This window comes from Poecile atricapillus, chromosome W (assembly GCF_030490865.1).
Source record: "Poecile atricapillus isolate bPoeAtr1 chromosome W, bPoeAtr1.hap1, whole genome shotgun sequence".
NCBI lineage: Eukaryota > Metazoa > Chordata > Aves > Passeriformes > Paridae > Poecile > Poecile atricapillus.
The window spans coordinates 27652242-27662003 of NC_081288.1; the positions used below are offsets into that span (position 1 = coordinate 27652242).

Here is a 9762-nt window from a genome sequence, read left to right on the forward strand (position 1 = left end):
GATCTAGCAGTATTGGGAATACTTTTTATATCAGTACTAATGAAAAATTGAAGAACTTATCAAAGTCCAGTACTGCCTATCAATACTTGGAAGTTGGCATTCCGCCTTTAGTGTCCCAGACTGAGGGAAAGAAATGAAAACATTGAGATGGAAATGGAGCGCAGTAGAGAATATTTACTATAGTACAGTCAGTGCAAATATATACTGAAAAACCGTAAGTGGGAAAAAAAATCTATACCACTTAAGTAGTAAATCAAAATTATTCTGATTGCCAGTAGAATATTTTGGATTGCATTGGATGTTGAAGGCAGACCCACTTATTTAAAGAGTTTACAAAAGACCTGATTATGGGTTTTGTCTGGATGAATAAAAAGGTACCATGTTTTTCTGCATGGCTTGCCCCTAAAGTCCTCAAACCCTTCCCCTGAAGTAGCATGGGATAGTGCTATTACTTTTTTATATGTATAAAGTAAGTCCTTGAAAGGTGGATTTGGTAGTACTTTGAAATTTTTATATCCAGCCTTGATGATAGGTTGTTGCTTATTAACCTTTTGTAGGGAAGATTATTCAAGATTCAGTGGAGAGTAGCCTTAGAGATTTAGTTCCTGACCCCAACTGCTCTGAAGGGTGATTCCTAGAGGAACTGCTGCAAATAATGGGAATTCCTCTTACAAAAATCTCATCTGAATTGGTCTTTCTCCAAGGGACTGTCCTTTCCTTCAGAATTGAGGATTTGGCATGAGCTGCACCCTTGCCATTGGATCTTGAGTAGAAATCCAGATATTTGCATTTGATTCACAAGAAGAAAAAAAAAAAATGCTGGGGGAGGAGGGGAAAGGTGGGCTGTGTGAGTTACTTTATTTTTGAATTGGGAAGGAGACATTGTGTCTGGGAGGTTTGTGAGAGGAATGTACCACTGCTTCCTAGTAACCCGAACTCATGATGAAGAATTGTTCTGGACTTCTAAGATTTTTTTTTTCTTAAATATTCCAGCTTTTCTATTTCAAAAAGTACATGGGATCTTGAAGAATAGTGAGGATTTCTGTCCACTGTAAATTAAATCAAAACTATGTTTTTCTTTTTTTCTCCCTCTCTCCAGTGGAATGCCGTAGCTCTGTGGGCATGGGACATTGTGGTTGATAACTGTGCCATTTGCAGAAACCACATTATGGATCTGTGTAAGTAAATGTGAGGGAGCACAGTTTGTACTTGTATGTGATGAACAGCTGAATTATATCCAGCTGAGGATATAATTCAGCAAAGCTTTCTGTTCGTAACTAACTCTTGTGCTCACCTCTATTTTATGTAATGCTGAAGTCTCATAATCCATTTTTGTAACCTCTGTCACCATACTGCTTCTCCCTCACCCTTTTCTTGTAAAGGGTAGGATCACTTGATGCCAGATCAACAGACATGATGCTGCTGAGTGTATTTTGAATGCAATAAAGAAGAAAAGGAGTAGTAATAAAGAGGAACTGAAATTATTCGGGGTTCACAGACATTGCTTCCAAAGAGAGGTATTATATTTCAGAGCTGGGGAGGTTGCTATGAGTGTCAACTTCTCAATGACACTCATTAAGATGAAGTCTTGTAACACTGTGTCTGTGTCTGGCAAGGAAAGGCATGGAGTAGCAAATTAATTTGACTCCTCATTCTATAAAACCTACCTTGCCTAACTAATTTAGTACATGTTATAGAAGGGGGAATTTTATAGCCACCTAGAAAAATATTTTTTCAGTTACAAAGGAGAGGAATAAAATGCCAAAATAAAAAGCGATACATTGCTAGTATTGGTTTGATTTGAATTTTTTTTTTTTGCTGTATAATCTTGATAGTTCATTGCTATAGTGAAATAGGACTGTGTGCATGAAGTCACTGTTTTCAGTCCCTTAGAGTATTAGTAATGAGTACAAACCTATTTTTTTTTTCTCCTCAAAAGTGACAAATTACTGTTGGCACCGTAACTGTCTGTCTTGTTTCAATCATGAAGGACAGAAGACCTTTTAACATACCCAAGATAGAAATTTGCCTATGTTCCTATAATGTGAAGCTGATGAAATCCCCCAAAACAAGCCCAGGTCCAAGGACAGTGCCTGGGCACAGCCTGTCCTGATCCCATTGGAATAGTTTTGTTGCACTTTGGTTTTATGCAGTTGCCCTTGGAACCAATAGTATTGGCAACTTCTTGTCAATAAGACTGTATGGGAATAAAGCACTGCAGAAAAATGAGACTTCAAGTTTATAAACTTGAACAGCTACTGAGGGATGCACCTAATTTTACTCCATATTTAAATAATAGTTACAAAATTACTCTCAGAAGCTTTGTTTGGGTGATTTTTTGTGATTTTTTTTTAATAAAGAGGAAACACACTGTAACACACCAGTCTGAAAATGGGTTAAGCAGGTTCACTTCTCTTCTTGAGGACTGATATGTTTGCATTTTGAGCCAGCTACTGCCTATCCATGCTTCAGTTTATTCTTGGTTATTAGACAGGGGATGATAACTCTAAAAAGAACAGGGATTATGAAACAAGTTGAGGTCCTTTAATGTAAAGATTTCTTTTTTAAGTGTCTCTAACCTGTACTGTCTTGGAAAGAAGGTAGACACTGGACTACTACTTAGTCACTCAGGTTTATAATATATTAGAGAGGAAAGCATTTTGCTGACAAAATGGAATTTCAAAGATTTATTAGAACATGTTACATTTATAGAATTTACGGATGTATAGAATAAATATATAAAGTCCTGTAATTCAAGGTAATTATTCATGATAAGAGGGATGTATTTTAAGATAGGAGATGCTGGGGTGTTTCTTTCTATCAATCTGCCTCAGAACTAATTGTACCTTCCATGACAGACCAAATACAGTCTCATATATTTGCTTTTTTTTTTTTTTTTTTATAAATAGCAAATAGGACATATGGGATGAAGGAGAGGTGTGGAGAAGCTGGAAGGAGAATGGACAAATTCTATTTTTCAGTAGTACATTTTGTTTATCGGTTCTTAAAAAATATTTTAAAAAGTCCTACCAATATGTGGGTGGGGGTTGAGAGTATATAGGTAGATTAGGAAAAACAGTAAAGAAAAAAGGCATAGGTAATTTCTTTTTCTTTTTTGAGTTGCTCAATCATGACATGTTATTAATTTGTATGAGCAATGTTATGAGAATCCTGGACTGCAAATGACAGACTAAAATTGACAGCATACAGAGTAGAAGGGATATCTAAATTGGTATTCCGAGATCAGTGTTGGCTCTGGATTTGCTTACTTCCTTATTACAGATCATTAATGTTGTTAAAAAACCCTTTAATTAGATTTTCAAGCATAATATGTGAAGTGATGGCAAATTGAGAAAAAATTAATAGAATGTGCAGGGAAGAACAACACAAGATTCGATTTGATAAAATGCAGGATCCAAATGTCTCCCACTCCTAGCGATGAAGAGAAGCCTAGAATGGGAAAACAGTAGGAGAGTGATAAGTAATGCCAGTCATGGCAACGAAAGTTTATTAATGTTGTAAAGTCAGACATCAAGGTTAAGGTGTCATGCAATTCTCCCCGTGCATATGCCTTATGACTGGGTAATAATGTGATTCAAAGGATCCCCCCTGCCCTTAGTTTGGTTTGTATTCAGTGTACAGAAGGGGTGAGTAGATTTCAGTGTTTTGGTTTCATTCTTCTCTGGGAAGGCCCAGGTTCTGTTTAGATTTTACTTTGGTCTGTCTTCAAAGGCTTGCTCTATGATGCTGTCACTGCAACATGGTAAGTTGAGGAGTGTTAACAGGTTGTTTAGTATATTGGATTATCTTTTGGTCTAAAATGTGTAATGGCTTATTATAGTAAAATGACCAGCTCTGAACTGTGTAATATGTGCTGTCAAAATACTGTCCCCTTGCTTTGACAGTAACATGCTGTGAATCCAGCTTCACAAAGATAGATATGTTGCACAAAATCCAGAGAAAAGTCTCAGGATGTTTATTAGATGGAATGGGTTTGGATTTTTCTCTTGATCTGTAAATATACAGTTGATTTCTGCAATACAATTTGCATAGGAACCATGGGCCGGTTCTTAAGATGTCAAGATTCAGAAGCTGCCATTATATAAGATGCATTTCTGCAACCCCCTGAGTTTAAATGCTTCCATTGCATCTTTCACAATTATTTACAGGTATTTCAGGTTTTAGCTGTATCTTTCTGTCCTCACCTGCAGATACTCTGTCAAAAGCTAGGCAGCAGGAGAGTCATTCAGTATTCCTCCAGTACCTGTTACTATCTGACTCTCACTGCTTCTTTTGGGTCAGCAGATGGTAAATAGCTTCTGTTTCTTTCAAAAGCCAGAATCATCAGCTTTTATTCTAGGATGGAGATTGTCCATGTGTGTTATTTATGGTTTGGTTTTTATTTGTTGATATGTTTTCCTTTTCTGAAATGAAGCAAGTAGGAGACCAAAAAGTGCTTCAGCTTTTGGGAGGCCCTTTTTTGGCAGCCAAATGTAGCAGTGCTGGCAGTAGCTACCACTCCAGTGTGTTTGAGGGAGCTAACCCTGGGTGTCTTGTTGGAAGGGCTTTTCATCACCACCAAGGAACTCCTCCTCAGCCACTTCCACCAAAGTTCATCTGTCCTCTTAAACTTTTTGGACTGTCATGCTTTAGACTGTCAGTGAAAGTTTAGGTTTGTCAGTGAAACTTTGAGTAATGCTTAAATGAATGTCAGTGCTGCTTCTTTTCTTTGCCTAAACCATCTTTCTTCCCTGTCACTCCCGGTAAATTACAGAGTCCTTTAAATCCCGCAAAATTAAAAATTGTGTTCAAGCAGCTCTAATGTTAGAGCCTCTTAAAAAATAATGGCTAGGTGGACTTCACATCTAATATGCCCAATATTTTGTTTCCAGCAGGGAAAGAGAAGAAACAAGATAAGTATATTGTGTGCTGGAGTATTTTCCTTGCTTTCAGGAGAAGCTTTCTGAATGAAACTTGGCTTACTTCTTGACTTTTCTCCCTTCAGATGAATTGCCTCATCTTTTCCTACTACTCATCTTCCCACCATTATCTGTTACTGTACAGACTCTGGCCAGATATTTAAAAGTTAATATACTATGCCCCATGACCATTAGTCTATACTGCAGTAACAGTAAAATTGTTGCAGTTATCTCAGGTGTAGAATTTTATACAAGTATCCAAAAAAATCAAAGTTCTTCAAGGGTCTTGAGTATCTTCCACATTCTTAACCAGATTTAGTTTTATTGCAGTATGTACTGAGAGATTTAGGAATTAAGACATCAGACCTTTCAGAAGTACTTCTATAGGCAGGCAAGGGATTGAGCTTTTGACTTCTTGCTGTGGTATATCATACCTTCGATGTAAACCATATGATAAATACAGGTTCACTCAAATCTTGCAGAACAGCTGTTGCTACTGAGTTTCTTTAGACATCAGTCTTGTTCTGAGTAGCTCCTCATGACCAAAGTTAATTGACATCTTTGCATCTCAGAAAAAGTGGGCCTTTTATTTTGTGCACCTCCACACCTGAAAAGCATGAATAATGGAGAAAGGGATGAACAAATAAAGATCACATTCTTCAGACAAACCTGTAAGATTTGAAAGTTTTTGAATCTTCAGTTGGTGAATCAAATTCCTTTTCCTTTAAGCATATTCAAGCACACAAAGAGTGAACAGAGAATTGGAGCTCATTCAGACATCTTCTTTGCCAGGACAAAAAATCTGAAAAACAAGAAAGCAGCAAGCCCTTGTATTGAGCTCTAAGCTGATCATCTCTCAGCAGATCTTTTTAATTCATTTGGGTTTTACTCTTAAAGAAGGCATCCTTTAGCAAGAAGTAAAATGTTAGTGTTATAGGTTTGTGCTGATGATGATGGAGGAGTTGGAAATATCTTTTTTTCTTCTGAAGTTTCTTCTTGAGCTGGAGCAGAAGTGAATGGTTCACTCTTTAGAATGAAGAACTGGCTTATAGGATTTATTTTCTCAGTATTGTTCTTCTTTCCTCACTCTTTTTCATCTCCTTCATCCATGCTATCTGACACAAAAGCCCAAAATATGACCCAAACTCATAAATAGTTAGGGCTGGGGATCCTCCTGGGTACTCAGCTTCAAGGCATAAAAAGTCCAAACCTGTATTTGCTATTGTGGATTTTTGGGATGTACTTACCTATCACATGACTATAAAATAAAGACAGTAAAGTTACATGAGCAAATTAATTTGCAAATTAATTAAAGTACATAACGTCTGACAGGAACATATAGGAATTTGTATTGAGAGAAACCTGGGTAAGAAGTTAATGTACTGTCAACTCATCTTCAAAAGACATCTCTGTGAACGCAAGAGGAAAAAATGGAAAATATTTATCCTTGAAATTTGCGAAGCAGACACATGTTGCCAGCAGATGAGCTATGTACTCTTGTCCTCTGGAACTTTGGAATACTAAAATGTAGAGGAAGGAGGAAATCAGGATTACGTATGTTTTGATATGATACTTTTGGAAAAACAGTACACATTAAACCATAGCTCATGATACTTTTTGGTGTGTTAAATACCACAAAAGAGCTCTTCCTCCCCTGCCTACATTTGCTATTATGAAGGAATCTACCAGTTAGTATTGTACGTACATCTTAACTCCTGTGTATATTTGTTCAATCTTTATTTTCACAGGCATAGAATGTCAAGCCAACCAAGCATCGGCTACCTCTGAGGAGTGCACAGTTGCATGGGGTGTCTGCAATGTAAGGAAAATTTTTATTGTGGAGCTTGTGTGGGGTGATGCTATCCTGCTTTTTTGAAGACATGGGGCAGAATGAGTTCTGTAGCGTGTTTCACATAATCTACCAGAAATAAGGATTTTAAAGTCCGTATGTTTACTAGAATGTAGAAAGGAGAGAGAAAATGAAAGATGGAGAGATTTAATAAGACACAGAAGCAAAGGGAGGAAGATAAGCCTTAATTTTTTTTTTTTTTTTTTTTTTTAAGGAATAATAGATCTTTCATTCTGAACATGATTTTCCTGATCATGGTTTGCCTAGGAGTTATACCTTTTCCTTTCCCCCAGTAATAGGATCGCTCGGATGTCAGCCTGCTTGATTTGTCTATGTGCAGGCTAATTCAATGAGTCAGTCTGGGATAGCCAGGTGATTTGCTTCCAGTTTTGGGGGAAGATCAAATCGACTGGTCACACTAGCACGTGAACTCCAAACTTGACTACCTCACTAGCCTGGGCCTGAGTTGGAAAATAAACTATTCCATGGTGGAATAACTTCCTGATCCTCAGTCCCATCTTTACTGTGCTGTGGGATCGAGTTACAGCGTGATAATGCTAGAACAGGACTATAAATGTTGCAATTCTGTTTGCAGAGGACAAGAGCAAAATTTTTAGCCATGTCAGGATATTCTAGTGTCAAAATTATGTTGTTGTGTATGAGACTCACCACAAGTAGAACTTTGATTTTAAGTAGCTGTGTGGAGTAAGAGAAAGGATGCTCTTATTAAACACATAAATGAGATTTTTTTTTTCTTTCTTTCTAATTTTGCAAATTCCTTTTTATTCAGGCTCTGGTATCTCCTGCAAACTGACAGAAAGCTTCCTTCAGCATTTATACATTTATATCATCCCTGCTACTCACTCTGAAATCCTCTCTTTTCTTTCTGATTATGCTTCTTATCAGCATCTGCTCTGCCAATTTTAGCAGCTGCTAAACTCTGCACTCCCTCCTTCAACAGAAGTCAGTCAGATGCCAATGAATGCACTGTGGAGCAGGCTCCCTGCTGCGGTTTCACTAATGTTTCCTCCTCTCTGAAAATGTGGATCAATTCCTTGGTGTTTATCAGCTAATTGACTGATCAGTTGTCCCCGCCTTTGCCTGCAAACTCTTGCTACTCTCTTCTTATTGTGATGTTTTCAGTGGTAGTTTTCACATTGAGATGCTTTCATACATTCTGAAATTATGTGATCTGAACTTTGTCTTCCAGCACGCTTTCCACTTCCACTGCATCTCTCGCTGGCTCAAAACTCGCCAAGTATGTCCACTGGACAACAGGGAATGGGAGTTCCAAAAGTACGTATCCTGCACAGATTTCAAGATAAAAAGTCTACTTGCCATGTAAATATAAATGATCAATGTCAGATTGGTGTGTCTGAGGGCATAATTACTGTTCAGAGAGGTTCTTTCCTTAGTCACCTGGGTCTGAGATCTAAAGGAAGTCCAAACACATGTGGAGTATGTGGGAGCTGTTAAAAAGTAGTGATTTCTACTGACGGTCTCTAAAGAATGGAGGGCAGGAGAGAAATTGAATTAGCTAGAAGTAGAGTCTCAGATGAATACTGTGCTGCTGCATGAGCAATTTGGGTTTAGGGAATGACCTGAATTCAGCTGCTTGGGTTCCAAAGTGTTGCTGCTGAGGTGCCAGACATCTTATTGTGTCCCTCCGTTATCTTGATGCTTTGTTTCATAATTCTGATAGCCTCAGAGATTAATAGAGCTGATTTCCTAGCATTTGGAAATCAAGTGTCCATTTAGCCATTCCTGCAGCTTTGGCCCATTTATTTATAATTGCTGTATTGTTTATTTAATGTTTTTTAAAGGTCTTATGTTAAGAATAGCGGTAGGTAATCCAAGAATGGATTTTTGAGGGATAATCATATTTTGAGAGGTAATTGTCTGTTGAGAGTAGTTAGGAAGTTTGCCTATCACTTGCTTCATTCTGCACCATTGATCTAGTAATGTTTTCTTAACTGTGTATTGTCCCTCTCCCCACCCACTTTAAAAAAAATAAATTAATTCTGGCCAGAGTCCAGACTAAACGAAAGCAAAACAGGTATTATAACTATTGAGGATTGTGTTTGGGCTCTGATACAGTCAGTTGTGCAAATCATCATTGACATGACAACTGAAGTACCATAGTTTTGATATTAGCATGTTTCCCTGAACACACAGTGAAAACTGAGTCCATGTTGCCTGGCTAATCACTTCATAATGCACGGGCAGCATGATGAGAAACAGAGACATGAATTAATATTTTCTTATGTGTGCTCAGTGTTACTTCAGGGGCTGTGACAAGCCTTGGCCTTGTTTCGTGCCAGATATATTTGAAGTGGGATTCAGGGCAGAAGGTAACTGGTACTGAGATCTCTTTACACATGGTGTTGTGGATTGCTCAGGCTCTCTTCTAACTGGTGTCTGGGTAGATTTTTTGGGGAAGTGAAATGTGGACAACTTCCTAAGATTTTCTTAACAGCATTTCACCTTCATCCCATTTACATGTTAATTATGTTGTGGTAGAATGAAAATAAATCCATCCAAACCAGCACGCCAATGAATTGTAGTTTTTAAGGAAGCATTAACATATTATCTATTTACAGGTATGGACACTAGAGAGATGGTCACACGCTTCTTGTTATGTCATCGAACTCAGTTGTTCTTGTCACTATGGGTTTGTTTTAGTGACTTGGAAAGTCAGTAATGTATACGATTCTTCTTTCATGCTAATTTCTTCCTATTGTATACCATTGAATAAAGTCTTGCTGGAGCTTCCTGTCAAAGTTTTTTGTCTTGTGTTCAGGAGCATGGGGGAGGAGAATTATCTGCAGACTGGGGACTTAAGCTAAGTTAACTCTTTAGATGGGCAGTGCTGCTTCTTTGCTGTGCCAGGCTTTTGACTGTGAGCTTGGTCTTACTCCCACACAACTGAGAACCACACCTTTGGCTCGCTGAGGTTGGTATTAAGCTCCATTGAGTAGTGCATTGGGTGCAGGA

General features: G+C 37.9%; 1 long non-coding RNA gene across 1 annotated transcript; it reads left to right on the forward strand.

The window, feature by feature from the left end:
• Nucleotides 1–1098: 1098 nt before the first annotated feature.
• Nucleotides 1099–9548, forward strand: LOC131591385 (uncharacterized). The gene is made up of 4 exons (XR_009280350.1): nt 1099–1178; nt 6668–6738; nt 7979–8064; nt 9369–9548. It is a non-coding gene; the product is annotated as an uncharacterized LOC131591385 (long non-coding RNA).
• Nucleotides 9549–9762: the final 214 nt, after the last annotated feature.